This window comes from Bos grunniens, chromosome X (genome assembly GCF_055505025.1).
Source record: "Bos grunniens cultivar Pamir isolate PY7600 chromosome X, Bosgru_T2T1.0, whole genome shotgun sequence".
Lineage (NCBI taxonomy): Eukaryota > Metazoa > Chordata > Mammalia > Artiodactyla > Bovidae > Bos > Bos grunniens.
The window spans coordinates 125,237,447-125,260,358 of NC_141194.1; the positions used below are offsets into that span (position 1 = coordinate 125,237,447).

The following is a 22,912-nucleotide window of genomic DNA, read 5'->3' on the forward strand; positions in this document are numbered from 1 at the left end:
TTTAACATCTCTAGTGTATTTTGCCACAGGAGAGCTCAGAGCCAGACAGAATGTAGAGCACAAGTCACCAGAGGAATATTTAGAGGTGTTGCCATGGAGATGAGGTGCTTAGTGACTGCTGAAGTTATCTCCAATCAACAACAGGATTAGGCAGCAGGCTGGTGGGCAGGCTCATCCTCGCATGGATGGTTCTGCCTGACTAGGAAACAGGTGTGCCCTGTGCTTTTCCCACTGACACACAAAATGGTACACTCTGACACGCTGCCCTCTCCACACCCTCCAGGCCTCCCCACAGGCAGCGCTGACATCACCACCTTACCCGCCCCCCATTATTCAGAAAGGACTGGCTGGGGCTAAGGAGAAAGGAAGTGTGATCACTGTATCTTCCCCAACATGTGAAATCCTGAAACCCACACCAAAGGCTCTTTTATATCAACTGTGAAATGTACATGAGTGAAAGAATTTGAAGGAAAAGACAGCTCCCTGAGAGAAGGCCCTCCTCCCCCCACAACCCAGGCCCACCTGTTCTGTTCACTCCTCCATTCCCACACCTAGAACAGTACCTGGCACACAGGAGGCACTCATGAAGCATCCATTGAATAAAATAAGGCAAACAAAAACCAAAGATTATAACCAGGCTCAAAACTCCCCACGCTCCACAACCAACTTGTTTCAAGCCGATCATCAAACAAGCAGTGGTTAGAGATTTTCTTTTTAATGTTAATAAATGTGAAAATAAATCCAGTTAGTTCAACAGGCTAATGGGTTCATCAATTTAGAGACCTTAATGACAACTGTTGAAGACAACTCTTCAAATTCAGTATGGACAAGTCTGCTGACGACAGGGACAGGGGTCTTGTCTGCCAGATCTAAAGCCCCAGATCTAAAGACAAATTTGTTAACTTTCAAAAGTGAATGCTTAAATTGACTGACTCCAAAGAAATGCCTTCTAGTCCCCTTCCCACCTACACTTAAGGAGAGACAATATTTTCTTGTTCTATCATATGAACAATGTCTCATTGGTTCCATGTTCTACCTCATTTGTCTTACAGGACTTTAAGTTTCTTGGTGACAGGGACAGAAAGCCCCGATTTCTTGGGGACAGGGACAAGAATCCCTGATTTCTTTTCTACCTCCCAGGACTTAGCATGGTATGTATGTACAAAAGCCTTGGCTCAGCCTCATCTACCACCACCCGCACCCCAATCATACGGAACTCACTGTTTCTAAAAGGTGCCACACCCTTTCATGCAGCTGTGGGAAGAATGCAGCATGGCACAGCTGTTCACAGCAAGGGCGCCGGAGTCAGACTGGCTGGGTTCATGTGCTGGCCCCGCCTTATATCAGCTGTACAACCTCTGGGAACCTCATAATGGTAAGTGACATCACAGAGGGACTGGACGCTAGCAAGATGGCAGGGCATGTAAAGCCCCTAACCAGGGCCTCACTCATATAAGGTACTCAGTGAACATCACATATATATTTATCACGATGATTACAGCAGGCAGAGAATGAAATGTTATCAAACTTGGATAATAATTTCATATTCTGCCACAGACAGTTGGCCCCAAGCATACCCCTACGAAGATCCAACCCAACCTAAACTTTGAATCTGAATCCATCACAGTCTAGCCTCATGATAAGTGACCTCACAGAGGGACTGGACGCTGGCAAGATGGCAGGGCATGTAAAGCACTTAACCAGGGCCTCACTCATACAAGGTACTCAGTGAACATCACATATATATTTATCACGATGATTACAGCAGGCAGAGAATGAAATGTTATCAAACTTGGATAATAATTTCATATTCTGCCACAGACAGTTGGCCCCAAGCATACCCCTACATAGATCCAACCCAACCTAAACTTTGAATCTGAATCCATCACAGTCTAGCCTTATGATACTAGTCCATTTTACTCACTTTGTCGGAACCAGTTTTTCCTAGAGATAGATTCGATATGCAGTGGGCTCTATTTGAAGGAATCCCATTCTCTAAACAACCAGAATAGATTCCTCCCTAAGATCCCAACACTGCCAGTACCTTCCCTGCTTTCTCTCTGTCTACTCCCTACCTCTACAAGCTCAGGCTCTAAGGAGCCTTGTGGGGCCAGAGAACTTGTTTTCCAGTAACCACACCAAGTCACCGGCTCTCTTGAGTCCTTGAGTGTTATGTTCCCTGACACCCTCCAGAGGGCAGTAGAGAGAAAGGCCCAAAGGCTGAGCACACAGAACTCTCTGCACCGGGGTCCAACTTGGTCCCCTGCCAGAGGAGTCTTGGGTTGCAGAGTTCATGGTTTCACCTTCAAGAACTACCCCACAAAGAAAGACAAAAACATACAGCAAGATTTTAACAGCATCTGTATCTCCATTTCACTTTATTGTCAGGGCTAGTGCCCTGAACATTTAGTTGGGGTTGGGGGGATAAAGGCACTCATGGCGATAGTGTTGTGTACACTTTTCAATCTGCAGTGTGCAACTGTGGCCCTGACCAGACATAACACAAATTGTGTTGATGATATTGCGCAAGTCAAAGAGTAAAAACAGGACAGCAGCCAAACATACTGGGTAAAATGTGATGACAGCAAAGTAATCCAAAATAAAACCCAAACACTTTAGGGTCAGTCATGCTTTCAAATAAATCACGTTAATCTTATCCCACCCTGACAGAATTAATAAGTGAAGTTAGACAAACTATTTATGTTATTCCAGAAGCCAGAAGCTACATTCTAGTGACATTCAACATACACAATCATTCTCCTTCATGTTTAACAAGGGTATTTTGGTCACAGATACTGATGATCCTATCACTATGGACAGCCAAGCCTAAATGATCCCCAAATCACCAATCAACTCAGTGAATTATATGGAAACATAAGATCCAGAAACAGCAGCTGTCTGAATGAACCTAAAGACCAGTTGAATCAGTCAAAATGGATGAGCTCCATAGAATCATTGTCTCCTCAATTGTCATGGTAACCATTCCTTAATCATATCCTTCCAAATATTCTCTCCTACCTTAGAAACCAAAGAGCAGTGAACCCCAAATACCTTCTTAATTAGGTATGCTTGTGATGGTACCAGGCAGCAGCTTAGACTTATTTATCCTGCTTTGATTCAAATGCTTACACTGCTATGGTTGTCAAGACATCAGCATATGCACGTCTAAAACACATTTGAAATGTTACCATTATATGCAATAAGAAATACAAATGAGATGGCCACTGGCTTCTTTCCTTCAGCAGAAGAACTGATAAAGCGGCTCTTACCCAGTAAAATTATGTGTTGGTATAAACAAACAGTTAAGACAAAAGATGCCTCATTTTAATAATTTCAACATAATCAAGATCTATAACATCATAATCAAATCTTTACCAACACATTAACTTAATACATAAACAAAAACCAAAAGGATATTATGTTATAGAAATAAAATAAAATCCAATTTTGTGTCCTTAGATTGAATATAATACACTCTATGTCTGGAAGATTATCTATTCCACACAAGTTTCTACATTTACTTTATATGATATAATATTCTTCAGAAATTGGAAAGAGAAATGTTTTATGTTTATTCAACCTGGCAAAAGAGAGGTTATATTTTTAAAAGATATCTATTAGATATATTATACATTTTAAGTTGTGATCCTTCTAGATTCATCCTTAGACTTTTATGCACAACTTTTCCAAAGTTAGAGTAGTAAGCCATTTAAAAATATTGCATTGGAATATATGGAACCTTTTTAAATATAGAATTTGCTTGTACTGGTTTCCAACTAGTAATAAAAGGTCTTTCCTTCCAGAAATGCACAACCTGTATACTAATAAAAGAGGAAAGGTAAGCAGTGTGTCCACCAGGCCCCAAATAAGCACTAAGGAGCTCTTTCGACAGGCCATTTCTGGATGCAAATTTACAGAATTTTTGGTCACAAAGGGTGGATGAAAAATAAAAATATATTCATTCCTTTTTAATTGGCATACTAAAATTTGCAACAAAAGCAAAAATAATCAAGTGGGACTATATAAAATAAAAAAGCATCTGTGCAGCAAAGAAAATGATCAACAAAGTGAAAACGCAACCTATGGAATGAGAGAAAAATATTTGCAAATCATATATCTGATAAGGAACTAGTATCCAAAATATACAAAGAACTCATACAACTCAATGGCAAAATAAATAATCCAATTAACAAATGGGCAGTGGAAGTGAATAGACATTTTCCCAAAGAACACAAACACATGGCCAACAGGTACATGAAACGACGCTTCAACATCACTAATTTCCCTGTTTCAATATCAGGGAAATGTGAACCCAAACCACAAAATCACCTCACACCCACAGAATGGCTATTATCTAAACACTACAAGTAACAAGTGTTGGCAAGGATGTAGAACAAAAGGAACATTCTTACACTGTTGGTGGGAATGTAAATTGGTGCAGCCACTACAGAAAACAGTATGGAGAGTCCTCTAAAAATTAAAAATAGAACTATGCTATAATCTAGCAATTATATTTCTTGGTATTTATCCAAAGAAAAGCCCAAAGATAATCTGCACCCCCATTCATTGCAGCACTACTTACAATAGCCAAGATATGGAAACAACCCTCTTACCCATCAATAGATTAATGGATAAAGAAGATGTAGAACATGTATATACAATGGAATGCTACTTAGACATAAAAAGAAGGAAATCTTGCCACTTGCAACAACATGGATGGACCTCTGGGGCATTATGTAAGTGAAATTAGACAGAGAAAGACAAATACTGTATGATTTCTCATATATACAATCTAAAATTTTTATTTTAAAAAGCTCATATATACAAAGAACAGGGGTTGGGGAAATGGGTGAAGGGGGGGGGGTCTAAGGTTAAAAAAACACACTATAGGTATTTTCCTCATATGCTTTTACATAAGTGCTGGCTAATGAGCTTTAAAAGACTAAAGAAATGTAGAAAAACAAATAAAACATTAAGAATACTTAGGAATACAAAAGTCATCGATAACAGAATAAACTAAAATTATGAGGCATGAGGAACAAGTAGGAACAACGCAAAAAAACCCATCACCACAACCACCACCACCAAAAAAGAACAACAACAAATGGCGAAATCCAGCAAGAAAAATGGAGCAGCAAATATTTGCTAAAGTTAAAAGGTAAAACCTTGAGATCCTGTCCTTTGCCCTAATGTTCAATGGTATTTTTGTTTTAAAAATATGAAGACTGATGTCCTTTCAATGACTATTACAACAGTTCCCAAATAAAACAAACAATAGAATAAAAATTCACTTAATTGACTGATAGGCTTGAATTAGTCACTGCCAAGTTTACGACTTTCCCACAACTCCAAGCATTCTTTTGTCAAGAGAAACAGGATTCCCCCCTCCCACCCCGCCATGATGACCACGGGTAGCTTTCTGGGTGACTATAATTTGTGTTTTTTTATAACTCATTGGGGAATACCTACCCAATTAGAACTCCACAATCAAAGCAATGATGGACAAAGGATGAGTATAGATGCATAAAACCTGACAATTCTGATAGCTGCCTCTGCAGGGCCCAGGTTATCCCAGAACAAGAGAAATTCCTGAGCCAAAGGCTTAGTTCTAACCCTACCTTCTCCCCACAGAGCTATCACTGAATCCTAGCCATTTGTCCTACAAAGAGCTTTCATACCTTTTCTTCCTTATAATCACATTTCTACAATCCTAATTTGGTTCATGATTACTTCAGACCTAGACTACTTACTTCACCAGGCTTCCTATGGCTCAGATGGTAAAGCATCTGCCTACAATGCGGGAGACCTCGGTTCGATCCCTGGGTCGGAAAGATCTCCTGCAGAAGGAAATGGCAACCCACTCCAGTACTCTTGCCTGGAAAATCCCATGGACAGAGGAGCCTGGTAGGCTACAGTTCATGGGCTCTCAAAAGAGTTGGACACAACTGAGCGACTTCACTTCACTTCACTTCCTGTCTTCATAGAGCTGCTAGAAGAACTGTTCAAATGTACCACCTTGAATGGATCACTCCCATTCCTCCAAACTTTGTTCTCCTTCAATCTAAACGCCAAATTTCTAGCATGAAACTCAAGGCCTCCCAGTCATATTCAAATCTACTTTTCTCCATTCCCCCACACTCAACTTCAGCTTTGGTTGACTCCATGCCTCTGAGCTTTGTTACCACTGCAGAGTAAAAGGTGCTTTGATGCATGTCACCTTCCCTAAATCAGTGAGATTCTCAAATTGGCTGCACCTAGGAAGCCAAAGCAACTAGTAACGTCTGAGTGGCCCTCATGGTCCCCCAGATGAATGTAATATGGAGCCAAGTTTAAGAACAATCGTCCCAGTCTCCTGGGGGAGAGGGTTACTACTGTTGCTGCTGCTACTGCTAAGTCGCTTCAGTCGTGTCTCACTCTGTGTGACCCCAGAGACGGCAGCCCACCAGGCTGCCCCGTCCCTGGGATTCTCCAGGCAAGAACACTGGAGTGGGTTGCCATTTCCTTCTCCAATGCATGGAAGTGAAAAGTGAAATGGAAGTCGCTCAGTTGTGTCTGACTCTAGCGACCCCATGGACTGCAGCCTACCAGGCTCCTCTGTCCATAGGATTTTCTAGGGAAAAGTACTGGAGTGGGGTGCCATTACCTTCTCCAGGGGAGAGGGTTACTGAAACACAAAGTGTTGAGCTGCATCCCCAGTGCTTCTGATTCAGTGGGTCTGAAATGGGGCCCATGAATCTGCATTTTCAACAAGCTCCCAGGTAATGCTGATGCTGCTGGTCCAAGGACACCACTTTGATAAATGCTAGTCTATAGTTGTGTGAAAGTGAAAGTGAAGTTGCTCAGTCGTGCCCGACTCGTTGCAATCCCATGGACTGGAGCCTACCAGGCTCCTCCATCCATGGGATTTTCCAGGCAAGAATACTGGAGTGGGTTGCCATTTCCTTCTCCAGGAGATCTTCCCAACCCAGGGATTGAACCTGGGTCTCCCGCACTGTAGGCAGATGCTTGACCATCTGAGCCACCAGGGAAGATAGTTGTGTAATCAGTACAATTATATAGTATAAATATATGTACCATATACACATAATAGTAACTATCATATGCATATTTCATTTGGCAACAGAGAAGGTACTATCTCCTGGAATCCTTCTATTATCACCCTGTACTGTTGTTTAACTTTTTAACCCATTTGCTTTTGAACCAATCTATATAGAAAGTCTTAGAGATTATCCAGTCCAATTCCTTTTCCAAACTGAGACCCCGAGAGGGGAAGTACTTTGCCCAAGGGATCATCAGATGGTTATTGGTAGAACTTGGGCTAGCACTCAACACTCCCGACTCCTTCCTCTTCCCCCTCAGTTCAGTGGTCTTTCCACCACATCCTTAATGTGTCTCTAACAGCTTCACCAGTTAGGATGGATATTCCTTGCTTGAAGAGATCCCTTTTGTTTTTAATATTCTCCACTGCATCTAGCAAAGTGCCCTGCCCATAGAATAAACAGTCAATAAACATCTGTCACCCTGCTTATTTAACTTCTATGCAGAGTACATCATGAGAAACACTGGGCTGGAAGAAGCACAAGCTGGAATCAAGATTGCCAGGAGAAATATCAATAACCTCAGATATGCAGATGACACCACCCTTATGGCAGAAAGTGAAGAGGAACTAAAAAGCCTCTTGATGAAGGTGAAAGAGGAGAGTGAAAAAGTTGGCTTAAAACCTAACATTCCAAAAGCGAAGATCATGGCATCTGGTCCCATCACTTCATGGCAAATAGATGGGGAAACAGTGGAAACAGTGGCAGACTTTATTTTGGGGGGCTCCAAAATCACTGCAGATGGTGACTGCAGCCATGAAATTAAAAGACGCTTACTCCTTGGAAGGAAAGTTATGACCAACCTAGATGGCATATTCAAAAGCAGAGACATTACTTGGCCAACAAAGGTCTGTCTAGTCAAGGCTATGGTTTTTCTAGTGGTCATGTATGGATGCGAGAGTTGGACTGTGAAGAAAGCTGAGTGCTGAAGAATTGATGCTTTTGAACTGTGGTGTTGGAGAAGACTCTTGAGAGTCCCTTGGATGGCAGGGAGGTCCGACCAGTCCATCCTAAAGGAGATCAGTCCTGGGTGTTCACTGGAAGGACTGATGCTAAAGCTGAAACTCCAGTACTTTGGCCACCGCATGCGAAGAGTTGACTCATTGGAAAAGACTGATGCTGGGAGGGATTGGGGGCAGGAGGAAAAGCGGACGACAGAGGATGAGATGGCTGGAGGGCATCACCGACTCGATGGATGTGAGTTTGAGTGAGCTCTGGGAATTGGTGATGGACAGGGAGGCCTGGCGTGCTGCAATTCATGGGGTCGCAAAGAGTCGGACATGACTGAGCGACTGAACTGAACTGAACTGAACTGAAAACATCTGATGATTTCATTTGAGGAAGTGTTCAGACTCTTACTCTAGAAGCTGGCTTTTGTATCCTATGAACCGTTTCCCGAAGTGCTGACAACTGGGCAGCCTTGCTCCAATCAATTTAGCTGCACAGTAAGTCCTTCACATTGGCATACACACAGCCAGAGTGTGCTATAGGGATGATAACACACAGAAAGGAAAATTTCAGCTTCCCAGGTGGTTCAGCAGTAAAGAATCTGCCTGCCCATGCAGGAGACACAGGCAAAGCAGGTTTGATCCCTGGTTGGGAAGATCCCCTGCAGAAGGAAATGGCAACCCACTCCAGTATTCTTGCCTGGAAAACCCTATGAACAGAGAAGCCTGGCAGGCTACAGTCCATGGGATAGTAAAGAGTCAGACATGACTAAACAACAACAGCAACAAAAGGAAAATTGGAGGGGTTTTAAAAGAGGAAGGAACAATAAGCTTATGAGGTGACACAAATCAACTTTCAAGTTGTACATCAGAAACTTTCACAAGTACCCCAGGTTCCATCTGATACATACCAGGCCCATGCAGCTGTAACAGCCCAGCAGTGGGGGAAGTCTAAAGTACACTACTCTGGGGACTCGATGGCCTCTGCCAAGGGGCCCCAACTTTTTTTGAACTTTCCTTGCACTTTAACAGAAAAATCCAGGGTAAGCAAGAGACAGAGGGGAAGGGAGACCAAGAGGAGACAAAGGGCAGCAGCAGCAGAAGGGTAAGCAGGGCAGACCCTGTCACATACCCGCCCTGCCTGCCATTATCACAGCATCTCCACAGGCCTTCCAGCTATTTCCAGCAGCCTGGCTGGGAGGAGCAAGACTGTGCCAGGCCTCCTGACTGACTGAGTGAGCCTGTGTACACCTGTGGGATGAACACAGGATGCACTGGTCAGACCGTTACTTCTGCTGCCTCTACAATGGACAGGAACTGCACGTACAATCCAGTCAGCTTGCAGAACTTGGTGTCAATCGTGAGGGTGACCACAAGGAATGTAGTGCTTGTGCCACCATTCGGGTCACCACTGGCCCACAGTAACCCATGACCTTGGCAGCCAAACTGGAATCCCGAGCCTCCATCAAGGATTGTGACTCAATGGAGAGATTCTCTCTGTCCCTTCTTTCCCCTTCCCATTAAAATCTGGTGCTTCCAATAGAGGTAGGACCACATGTACAGTCAACCAGTCAAGCACTGAAATCAAGAAAAAATATGTGAAAGCTTTCCTAATAACAGGCATAACAATAAGTATATATACCAGATCCATACATTAAAAAATTCTTCCAATATACAATGAAATTTAATACATTAAACAGGTGAACTTGATAACCAACTCCCCCTTCATGAGTAATTTTGCAGCTAACTGTATGAAGTTTTTGACCCTGGGTCTAATCACAGAGCTGATGGACACATTCCATGAACAGTCACATCCCCAAGACAGCCATTCCTTGAGTGACTGCCCTCTTTTATGTTCTAATTCCTAATGCTTTGTCATTTTTTTCTCTTCCAATGACTTTAACACCATCCCAATGTTTCCTTATCTCCCTCAGCCTCAAAGTCCCTCTCAGGCCTGATCCCCACCCACCCACGCCTACATAGAATGGTCTGTTTACACAGCCAACTCAAGAAAGCGACACGTACTTGAAGATGCTCATAATATTCACTCAGTTCCAGGAATATAGAAATCATTTATAGTAAGACCTTAAAAGACCTCATCTTTTCACATAGGTTTACTGTCACGTTGGCCAAGCTGGGTAATTGCCTGGAGGTTCTGGTGTCAGATTTATGCTACTACAAGCCAAACAATAACCTTTGGTCCAAAGCAATCAAACTCTGCCCTGGATACTGGCTCCAAGAGTTGGCATGAGCTCACCGATTGTCACTGTTGCTGGTGACACCACAAATGCAAGGGTCAAAAAGGGGCTCTTTGAGTTGTAGGGCAGGCAATTTGTCAAGCCTGGGGCTCCACTCCACCACAAAGATGGCACGATGCCTCAGTGACCACAGACAGAGACAGTTCCCAGTGCTCACACTGAGCTGCCCAGTAACTCTTGTACAACCTGAGAGTGGTGAGCAGCTGGGCAGCTCTCCCAGGAGCTCACACTGTCACTATTCAGGGAGCCTGTGGGCTAAGTTAAGGGCTTTCCACACGGCTCTGTGGGAAAGAATCCACCTGCAGGAGGCCTGGGTTCGATCCCTGGGTCAGGAAAATCCCCTGAAGTAGGAAATGGCAACCCACTCCAGTATACTTGTCTGGGAAATCCCTGGACAGAGGAGCCTGCTGGGGGTCATAAAGACTCGGACACGACTGAGTGACTGAGCACAGCACAGCGTGGCTCAACTCACAGCACTCGTGAGAAGCACTTCTCTTACGTTATGCTATGCTCAGATTCAGTCATGTCCAACTTTTACATTACTATACTTAAAAACAAACACTGTGATTTATCTACAAGTTAATAATAAAACGTGCCTGATATATTCATTATATTTCTGAATCTCAAGTGAAAATAATAGATTTATTAAAGCAGCTTTATTTTTTGGCAATAATTTTAAAATTGTAGTATAGTTGATTTACAATGTTGTGCCAATCTCTGCTATACAGCAAAGTGACAGTGTTATACACCTATATACATTTTAAAAAGCAGTTTTAGAGTTACAGAATTGAACAGAAAGTGGTTCCCACATACCTTAATAAGACCCCTTTCCACTTTCTTCCATTTTTGATACCCTGCATTATTATATTTTGTATAGTTGTTGAACCCTCATTGATAACTATTAACTAACCTTAATAGTATACATTAGGGTTCACTTGGTGTATGTTGTGCATTCTATAGATTTTGACTAATGTTGAAGGATTAAAAAAAAAAAAAAAAACCCTTTCCAGGAATGCCCTGGCAGTCCAGTGGTTAAGACTCCCACACTTTAACTGCCGAGGGCCCAGGTTTGATCCCAGAACAGGGAACTAAGATCTGACAAGCTGCAAGTTATGCCCAATAAAAACAAAACAAAATCTTTCCAGTACTTTTTGAGGAACAATAAATCTCCTTACCGCAAGAGCATTTTAATTGCTTTAGCTTTGTAAAAGTAAGTTTTGTAGGAACATTGTAATGTACATCACTCATTCCTTTTCAGTGAATCATGGTTTCAACAACTGTCTATAACAGACCCACATACTCAACTTTATCTGAAAACCAACCCTTCACAACTCTCAAACCACCAGCATGGCCCCAAACTTAATAGGAGTCTGAATTATTGGACCACGAAACAAAAAGAAAAATAATCTCCAAGATGACATCTGACCACGAAACAGAAAAATAATCTCCAAGATGACATCTGACCACGAAACAGAAAAATAATCTCCAAGATGACATTTGACATGTTGGAATTAGTCTGCTGATGACTTGGTCTGGAGATGTTTATAAAAACAGCTTTGTCATGAGAAAGCAGAGCAGCGTAAGAGAAGTAGTAGTATCAGGAGACAAAAAAGAGGAGGAAGAAGAAACCTGGGAAAGAAAAGCAAAGAAGGGCAGAAACAGTCGAAATCAGGAGCGTCAGATGGAGACTAGATGCAGGACAGAGCGACAGCAATGGAAAGGAAAGCTTGTTAGACACAAATTATGGTGACATGGATTATTTTGAGGGAGTGAGTTAGGAAGGGAAAAACTGCATCTCAATACTGTGTGTGTGTGTGTGTGTGTGCGCTCAGTTGCTTCAGTCGTGTCTGACTCTTTGCACCCAATGGACTGTAGCCCACCAAGTTCCTCTGTACATGCGGCTTCTCCAGGCAAGAATACTGGAATGGGTTGTCATTTCTTCCTCCAGATCTTTCTGACCCAGGGACTGAACCAGCGTCTCTTATGTCTCCAGCACTGGCAGGCAGTTTCTTTACCACTAGCGCCACCTGTAATCATTCGTTCAACTGAATATATCAATGGGAAAGCAACAGTCAGCATGTGAAAAGCTGGCTTTGTACTAGTGTGTAAAGATGGTATACCTTCCATCCACTTTAAATTCCCCCTGAAACCATTTCAAATCTTTCGGAAGGCTCAGGGGATAGGGTTATTCCTGAATAATTATATATTGATACACACACTAGCTGAAGGTATAGATCTACAGGTGTAAAACATTTGTTCTCATTGCTTGCAGTCTTAATCTATGAATAAGTATGAAGCAAGATTCAAATTACATTATGTGTCCTATCCTTGAGGGATTTGACACGTCACTACCTATTTCAGAAGAACATATACCACTTTTCCATTTTATTAGAATTGTTTCTCTCTTGGTTTCTATCTCCCTTCAATCCAAGTATGTACTGAGACTATTTAATAGAGGCTATAGTTTACTCGCAGACAAAATTCTTAAGTACACATCTTTAAGCAATCAGGAAAAGATTCTAGAAAGTCAAACCTGGAATCTGCCTGTAATATTATTTTATCTCAAATACAGAGAAGAAAACGGTGTTTTGGATTTATATCTGGTCTTTGGATCAAGGAAGATCCACAAACTTTTCAAATCTAAGTTAGAAAGCAGCTTTTACACAAAAGCAGATCAGCAGTGGCCTGGGGACTGGGGCAAGGGAAGAATGTGCTGCAAAAAAAGAAGTGAAAGGAAGCATGTAGGGGGAGTGAGTGCCCCAAATATTCCACATCCCAGAGTGGCAGTGGCCTCATGGGTGTATACCCCTGCTGCAACCCAGATGCCTTAACTGGATGTAGTTTACTGTACATAAATTATACTCGATAGAGTGGCTATCAGATTATCTTAATAACCATTCCACAATGCATATGTATATCAAACCATCACATTGTACACTTCCTTTTTTCTTTTTTCATATTATTTTTAACCATTTTTCAATTGAAGTGTAGTTAATTTACAATGTTTTCAAATTTACAATGTTTTCAGGTGTACAGAAAAGTTATTGTTATATACATATATCTATTCTTTTTCAGATTCTTTTCCATTAGAGGTTATTACAAGATATGGAATATAGTTCCCTGTTATACAGTAGGCCCTTGTCTATTTTGTATATAGTAGTGTGTACATGTTCATCCTGAACTAATTTATCCATTATAATTTACTTATGACAGATTTATTTATTGTACTTAATTTATTGTACCACACTACACCTATAAATATATATAATTATATATGTTATTCTTTAATAAATTGGGGGAAGTTGATATTTAGAAAGTGGCTCCAAAAAAGGCCAACTGTTTTATCTGTAGATGCAAGTATAAACCTCCTATTACCTCCTATTAGCTTGGCTGCTTCATTTCTTTTCCTTAGTGTGGTTACATGTGCTTACTACACTGGAAATTTTTGCATCTTGTGGCCCAGAAGGGAAGGGTCCAGAATTTGAAAATCTGATCTGACCCTGGTATTTGGAGATGTAGAATCTTTGACAAGGAACTCAAAGTGTCTCCTTAGCATCTAGAAACCATCCGACTGATGATATATATTTTTTAACATTTTAAGTATTTGAAGCTATCATTATTTACAGGGTGCTTTTTACAAACTTTTGAAAAAGAAAATTTTGTTAATTCCAATGTCTAAATTCACCACTATGGTTTAGTGATATAAAAATGTTTGGAATTGATGTGTCTGTGTGCCTGTATGTACTTTTTAGTCTCTAAGCAACCTGGGGGGACACCTGTTACTTCAGGTCACCTAGTCACACAGAAGTGTAGACGATAAATTATGTCTATACACAGACGCTGACAATCAGCTTCCCAAATAAGAATAAAGTCTTATAGTAGACCTGACAGAGATCCACTGAAAAACCAATCCTTAATGTCTTCCTAATAAATCACACATTTTTAATCTGACAGATGCCAAACAGCCTTATCCGCACTCTAAAACTGAAAGTGAATAACAAAACTTGTTGAGTACAGAAATTAACTTTTGTACCATCCTTATCAAAACAACCTTGACAATAAAATCTCTACATTGCCAGCTATCATGTCTTTAGTACTGAAAAGCATATTTAGAATTTTGTGGATTTTGCAAATTCTTGTGATTAGAACGTCTACTATGGACTATGTCCTGAACATATGTAAGAACCAGAGTTTGTAGGTGGGTAAATAAAACCTACAGAAAGTAGAATGCTGGCAACCATGACTTATTTTGATAGCTCTTTTCTTTTTCTAGGTTTCATTGCACTTACAAAGCCAGTACACATGTATCTTTTATCTGTGTATTTTACACCTAGAGTACTCCCAAAATAAAGTGCAAGCAAATCTCGTTGGTTTAAATACAGAGGAAAACCCATTGTCAGAAGAGAAATACAGCATACTGCAGGAAGCTGGGAAGAGCTGGCAGCTCACTGACAATATACATACTCATTAGCAGGCAATAATGAGGAACAGGAGCAAAAACTACTTCAGAACACACCCCTAGGCAAGGGTACAATTTTCTCATTTGTTCAAATAGTAAGCCCTTGGCAGGGAGTATCCATAATCATTATTCCATGTAGCTTTAGCATTGGCTGGGCCCCTGGCCACAGAGAAGGGATGATTTTGTGTTAAAGGTTTACATGTGTATGCAGCCTATGTAATCACCGGATGTACTTTGTTGAATTCTGTTCTAGCAGTGACATTTCTGTATCAAGCAACACCGGATCTCACCACACACTTGCTCTAGAGAGCAGCTTCCCTGCCTATCCTAGGCTGAAAAACAGACCTGGTCCAGGGTGGGCTAACTGTAATCCTGGCAAACGAGGGAAGGGGAAGACACGGCGGCAGAGGAACTTGATGAGGGCTCTGGGAGCCTGGAAAAAAGGCAAGTGGGCAGAGTCCATTGGACCCCCCCCCCAAAAAAAGAAGAAGGAAAGTCACCCTGAGAGTAAAATAGACATTCAGGCAAAGGAGATATGAAGAGAGTGACCCACGCAGCCACAGAAAGAACAAAGACGGCCAAGAAAGAAAGGGAGGAAAGTCGAAGAATTGATTTTTTTTCACGGTGCTAGATTTAAAACAACGTCCGCACATGTGGGCGCACGCGCATGTGTGTTTGCTGCAACTGAACTTACCAAGTTTGGAAGCAAATACATCTTTAAAATTTCTTTTCCACAATTTTAACTTTCCCACAATTTTAAGACATCTCATTTTATAAAGGCAAAGGAAACTTTCATGCAGCGGTGGCTCCAATTGGGGCCTTCCAGGCTAGTATGTGTAAAGACTCATAAAGTTGCTGCTGCATTTCTGTGATTCTAGGCATATTCCATAGGCTTTGGTACTTGTCCTTACCTCCCAGGCCAAAAGAAATTAAAGGCTAGCTGCTCAAAAGAGGTTTCCCACCACTAATGTTCAATTTCAATAAAGCAAATAACATGATAAACTCCTGCAAACAACTGTTCTGATCATTTTCTGAAATTAAGAAAATCATGGCCTTTTTGGTATCCTTTACTATATAGTTAACATACTTTCACCATAATAACTTGTTCTCTTGAGAGACAGGCCAACAGAAGGTTCTGGCTTTGAAGAGTTATTAATTAGGAAATTAAAGCTTACCTACACATGGAGAACCTAAAACTTCAAATTGGAACTCTAACATTAACACATCATACAACCTTGGATCATGCGCTTGGCCTCTTTGAGCCTCAGTTTTCTCACCTGTAAAACAAAGGGAGGTGGATTCTAACAGCCCTTTAGCTGAAATTCTCCTACTCAAGTTGGAGGAGGAGGTATTTTCAGAAGCTTACAGGAGGAGGCCACATGATCTTTCTCTAACTCTTGGATGGCATTCTCATTTCACTCTTCATGACCACGACTTCTATCTAGAGATGCAACAGTAATTCAGACTTTTTGGTAAATTTTTTTAAAAACCTAAGACTACACTTATAAACTGGAGATTCTGCAATGGACTTGGGTCCACCGTTAAAAAAAAAAAATCACTGCATTTAAAAAAGAAATTCAAAACACTATCACTAATTTGGGGGTGGTGGATTATAACTGATTTTTATTTTCTTTAGGCTTGTCTGTATTTTCTGAATTTCCCCACAATGAAAAAGTGCCGTTCTTATTTTAAAAATAGATTTTCAAAATGATGAATGTGTTCTTGCAAGTTTTACCAGATTTCTCAAGTCCACTCTAAAATCCTGGGGGAAGGGGTAACAAAATCAGGCAGTATCACAAAACATGTCCACATACAGTGGTTGATTACTCAAGTGGCTGGTTGCTATAGTCAGAATCAGGACATTATTATTATAATCAGAATCTATTGCTCACAGTTTTATGTGGAAATCAAAACGTACATTTTATCTAGATAATCTTTCTCTCTTTTTTTTCCAGCATCCTGGCCTTTGAGGATCACGGTTAAAATTCCTTTAAAGTAAACGAAATGAAACATGAGGTACTTCTTCTACCCACACACACACACACAAAAAGCTTGCCGGACAAAATACGGTTGCTATTGGGCTGGTTTTCATTTTTCCTCTTTTTATGCTCTAAAACACAACACATTTAAAGTTAAAATAAATATTTAGCTGTCAAAACAAAACACACACCCCCATATGGAAAACACAAGCATGAATTTGATGACGTTTATTGTAAAAACAATGTCCACAGCAAAAACAAATGTTTAAATTGTGTACAAAGACTACAAAACTAAATGCTGTCATTGTTAAGCTCTATACAACAGTTCGAAAAAGGCAGAAGGTAAGCTGTGGCAAGGATATACATGCAATTAGGTAACTTTTAGTTTCACCGTTATAAAAACAGTGTTTAAAACTTTCACGGTAGACAGACTACAAAGTTCTCCAAAATGACAACTGCAGTTTCAGTTTGGGTAGAGCTCTAGAACAAACTTCATATTGACCTGCATTCTCCTCAACTGAGGAAGGTATAGCGGCTCACCTCTCCACTCTCCACCTGGATGTAATCCATTTCTACAACACATTACCTCTGAAAAGACTTTTTACCTAGGACTACTCACTCACCTCTCTGCAGTAGGCTCCTTGCCTCACCCCCTTCAGCAACCCAAGCTTCAGAGAACGCAGCAAGGGACAATGGCTTACTCATAGGACTGAAGTTCAAATCCCAACTGCCGCTTATTAGTTGTGTAATCTTAGACAAGGTACTTAACCAACTTCATCCGTGCATCATAACCACTTTGCACAGTTGCTGTCAGGATCAAATTACATAATGGGTATACATTCAATTCCTATTTTCTTTTTTTAAAAATTAAATTATTTGGCCACCTCAGGTCTTAGTTGGATCACACGGGATATTCATTGTGGCATGAGGGCTTATTGCCTCACGGCATATGGGATCTTAGCTCCCCAACCAGGGATTGAACCTGCATCCCCTGCACCACAAGGCAGATTCTCAACTGCTGGACCACCAAGGAAGTCCCTCACATATTTTCTAGAGTTAATAGTAGGCCTTCAAGTAATGTCAGTTCTCTTTCTCCCCCGACTTCCATATGATCAAATTTAACATTCAGAGTTTTAATTACTCTTCAGCAAACTCAATGGTATATAGGACATACTGTAATTTTGATTTTAAGTAAGATTTTGAATGGAGCACACCACAAGGGAGACAGTATGATGTTGTGCTCAAAACCATGAACTTCTGAGGAGTAGTAGACAATCTTCATTTTGGCGTCTCTGTTTAACTGTGACCAGCTGTGAGACCAAGGGCAAATTACCTCTCTGAGGATGGTTCTTCATTTAAAAACTGAAGTGACTATACAATGTATACAGGGGCCTAGCACAGGGTTAAGTACCATAAATGACAGCTTTTATCAGTCTTAATTATTTGGGTTGATGTTCAGGAACTAGTCACTCTTAAGACTAGTAAAGTAAGCTCAAATCCTTATTCAAATCAAGACACTATTAGTGTTCTCTCCTAAAATTACATTTTACTGCGTTTCATACAGGAAATTACATCAACCTCAGCATTATTCACAATTGGGGTCAGGTGATACTCTGTTGTAGGGGGCTTCTCCGTGCATCATAGACTGTTTAAGCCTCTTGCCTGACCTCTACCCACGAGGCATACCCAAAGCTGTGACCACCAAAACTCTTTCCAGACATTGTTCCATGTCCCCTAGGGGGCAAAAGTGCCCCAGTTCAAAATCACTGGTCTAGAACTACCCGCAGATGGGAACTCTCCAACATTTGGGAGGGAGCCCCGCAGGAGAACAAAGTTTTACTCACACTCTCATTTAGTTTTATCTATTCCTTCACGCTCCATCATTCATTGGTACCCATAAGTCAAAGCTTACCACAGAAAAATCAATTTTTTGGCCCAATTTGCTGTCAGAAGCTGCTTTAAGTCACAGGAAAGAACGCTGGCCTGTTTATGTTTTCACTACTCTGTATGTGCATGCCAAGTCACTTTTGTCATGTCCGACTCTTTGCGACCCTATGGACTGTAGCCCACCAGGCTCCTCTGTCCATGGGATTCTCCAGGCAAGAATACTGGAGTTGGTTGCCAGGCCCTCCTCCAGAAGATCTTCCCAATCCAGGGATCAAACCACATCTCTTACATGTCTCCGGCCCTGGCAGGCGGGTTCTTTACCACCAGCACCACCTGGGAAGCCCATTACTATATACAGTCATACAAAATGTTGAACTTTAAAAATCAAGAAATCTGCTATGTCCTAATTACATAAAAAATTTAAAAGGCCATTGGCCTTAAGATGACTTATAAATCATAGTACCCAAACTGACAGACTATGTCTTCATTGGGAAGGTGAGATGGAATTTATGCAGTAAGTAAATACCCCAGAAAAAATGGCTCCCCTGTTTGCACGGCTGTAGAATGTTTACTGTCCAGTCCAAAAGACTCTGGACAACTCTCGATTATTCACAATGAATTCACTGTCTATTTTTCATTTTAATAACTGCACCAGAAAGCAGGAGCCATTTCTTATCCACTGTGCATCTAGCACAGAGTATCTAGCACACAGCCTCCAACAGAGGCGGTAACTCAGCAAATGTTGGTTGAATAAATAAATGGTCATATAGTCTGCTTAATTAAGTACTCTGTTGACCAAAAAGAAAAAAGAACCTTTCTTTGCTCTCGTCCAACAGGAGCTGAAAGAAAAGATCTTTTAAGAGAAAATAATTATAGTCTACTCCGTTTTACTCCAAATCCAAACAACTGAAAAATTCAATTAACCAAAAAAATTTTGTAGGTAAAAGTTGGGGATAGCAGCCAAATAGATAAGGCCTAGAGTTCAAGCAAGCATGAACATTTGTTCAACTCCCACAAGGTCATAAAAATTGGCACAAGAGGGAAAGAAGGGAACCCAGAGGTGGGAAGCCGGAAAACAGAGGGGGATCAGCCTCAGGAGGTTGAGGTTAACGCGTCCATCCTTTAGTGAACAGCTCTTTTTTTTTTTTTTTACGTCAAAACTTTATAGAGGTGAGAGTCAAGGTCTTAAATTAATTTGTAGGCTTGATTTACAAATTACTTTTCAAATGTATATAAGCAAAACTTTTAAGAATATTTAGAGAAACTTCCCTGGTCGTCCAGTAGTTAGGAATCCGCCTTGCAATGCAGGGGACACGGTTAGATCTCTAGTCAGGAACTAAGATCCCACGTGCCACAGAAGAACTAAGCCTTAGTGCAGCAATGAAAGATCCTGTATATCGCAACTAAGCCAAGTAAGTGTAAAAAATATTTGGAAAGATATATGACCATATTTTTGTTAATTTTTGAAGTTTATTTTTTTTCTCCCCTCCTCCAGTCCTGAAGGGCAAACACCACATTCTCAAAAAGCTGGGTAAAAGACACTTCATTTACTCCTTTTGTCTAGAGAAATTCTAGGGCCCACCACCATCACATGCTTCTCTCTATAAAAAATTTAACCACTCCCAGCATTTTATTCACATGAGAAAATATCAGATTTAAATTGCACTTTTAATGTATTATTTTTAGATCATTGACCAGTGTATAGAATTGGGTATCACATTAACATTAGAAATGGTGCAAATAACAGTGTTCATTTAAATGTACTCTCATCCATCTTTGAGATCAAAACCTCTATTTTCACTTAAAACATTTTCAGTTTATCATTTCCAGTACACAAATAAATTATCTTGTTTAAGTGGTCCATTAGCTGGACACATTAAGTTAGCTTCAATTTCCTGGTATCACATAAGGGGAATTTTACCAATTTAAATCTTATACCATTTTTTTAAGCTTTCACTCAAAAATCTAGACTTGGTTGAAAAAAAAATGTTTTCGTTCTCCAAAAATTCAATATGGGAATGGTAACTCAGAATTTCAAAAACCAGATATAGTTACAGAATCTGTATGGTAGTCTTAAGACTATATACTTATTGGTAGGTGGCTTGCACAAATCATGGTATATCTGACCAGTTTCCTGTTGCATAAAGATTATATTTGCTCTTAAAAATGTTAAATAAGCATTTTTAAAGACTAAAGACTAGATTGGAACCTTATGTAACCAAAATGGGAAAGCACATATAGCCTCACCACATTAAAGGCCTGAGCCTTTTCAATATGTATTCTTCCTAAGAAAATATGAGCATGAGTTTCCAAAAGCAAAGCAACCATCCCAGAAGCCCTTGCTTCCTCAGTGTAAAGAATGGGGAGGGTTCTGTTGTGTTCCTGGAGATGAGCTGGGAAGGAAAAGGCTTCGCAAAATTCCAAGGGGCTCATAATTTAAATGTATGCTATTCTGCAAATGTTCACATTTCCAAGGAACAACATAAAATTTACATTAAAACTGTCTTAATCAAGATAACGAAAAAAAAATTATTCCTGCAGCTCTATAAGCTTGCCATAGATTTGATAACCCAGGGAAGAATTACAGGCAATTACAAAATGATGGCTCCAATTAGGAAAACTGGATCTACTCCAAATTCAAATCAAAGGGGGCTCAGACAATCCCGATAGAATAATTTAAATGACTATAAGGGACTTCCAGCAAAGACGTACGTTTAATTCTATTTCTACATCTTCTGAAAGCCAAGGAAAATACTACCACGACGTATCTCTCGCACTTCAGGAAATTCAAAAACCAAACCTGGAATCCCCTTAATAAACCTTGTTCTCTTCTTTTCCCAAGGGGTCTCGCTGGTACAGGATTTGTATTGTAAGGGGCAATCAAAACAAACCTGAGAAACCCGTACAGTCTCAAACGCAGAAAATCATACAGCGCCGAACACAAACCACACCAAGTCTTCCCTTGCCAATTTCCAAATCTCTACCTAGTCCTGGATGCCTGCAAAGAGGCCGCAAGGAATGCAAGAGAAAAGAGAAACTTCGAAAGCAGAAACCTCTCTCCCAGAGCCTAGAACAGACGGCACCTTGTTGGGATTTCACGCTTTTTGAGACGGAAAGGTCACACCCTGCAGTTTTGAAAATCCACCTTCTAAGACTCAACCCGTGTTACAGAACCTTCCTCCAGCTTCTCTAGGTTTCGCGCTGGAGCTGAAATCCCCCTCTCCCCAACCCCCATTCGCCCACCCCCCGCCATCCCCTAAGAGAAGAACCAGAGCGGGCCCTCCATGTCCTCCTCTTTCCCTCTGCACTCCACCCCCACTCCTCGAACCACCCCCAGCATCCTCGACGAGAAAACCCTGGGAGCCCCTCACCTTTACTCCTTCCCTTGCACACTCCCGCCCGCCCTCCTCGTTGTACGAACCGAGGCAGGTTCCCCCTCCCTCCCTTCCTCCCTTCCTCCCCATTCTCGCCACCCTCAAGAAAACATAGGGGACGCCCCCCCCACTTCATCTTTACCCACTCCCCGTAACCGCAGCTAGCTATCTTCGTTGAGGGAATCGAAAGGTGCCCCCCACCTCGCCCCACCCCCATTGCCCTCCACCCCCGGGCAGAAAGCCCAGGGCCCCGTACCCTCGGTTCCCACTCCCCACCATTCCGAAGAGGAAAATGGGGAGAATCCCCTCCTCCCTCGCGCTGCCCCCACCTCCAGGCGCTCCTGATCCCCTCCACCCGCCACCCCGGCGACGAGAGCCCGAAAACCGAGGGGAGGCTGAGGCACGCACCGGCGGGAGGGGAGGGGAGGGGACCCCGCGGCCGGCCGGCCCGCAGTCCCCACCCCGGGCCGGACGGCCGAGGCCCGAGGCCCCAGATACCCGCCCCGGGGGCCAGCCCGCGGGCAGCGGCGGGGTAGGAGGGCAGCCGCTCCCCCGGGACGCGGGCCCACGGGGCGGGAGGCACACACGCATGCACTCACACGCGGAGAGAAAGCGGGCTTACTGCCTGGGGATGCTCGCCCGCACGGCTGTCTCGGCGGCGGCCGCTGCCAGCACCGATACGGAGGCGCGGCGGCGGCGGCTGCGGACTGAGCCCCCTCGGCCGGGCGGTGGATGTAGGGCGCGGGAGGGGCGCGAGGGGAGGGGCGCGCGGGGGAGGCGGGGAGGGAGGGCGCGCGCGCGCGCGGGGGCGGGGGCGGGCGCGGCTGGCCGGGGGCGGGGCGGGGCGCGCGCCAGCCCGGGCCCGGCCCACGGGGGCTGCGGTGCGGGGCGCGCGCGCCGGAGGCCGCCCG

General features: G+C 42.3%; 1 protein-coding gene across 8 annotated transcripts in view; it reads right to left on the reverse strand.

Moving 5' to 3' along the window:
• The window catches only part of FHL1 (four and a half LIM domains 1), a 64,949-nt gene extending 42,239 nt beyond the window's left edge, over positions 1-22,710 (reverse strand). For 2 of the 8 annotated variants that reach the window (XM_086389147.1, XM_086389139.1), the window contains exon 1: positions 22,624-22,710. The gene's annotated coding sequence lies outside the window, so the exon portion shown is untranslated. Of the gene's footprint in view, positions 1-1,221; positions 1,313-22,409 lie in introns of those variants that run through there. The other 6 variants (XM_086389149.1, XM_086389141.1, XM_086389150.1 and 3 more) reach the window with 3 other exon arrangements.
• Positions 22,711-22,912: the final 202 nt, after the last annotated feature.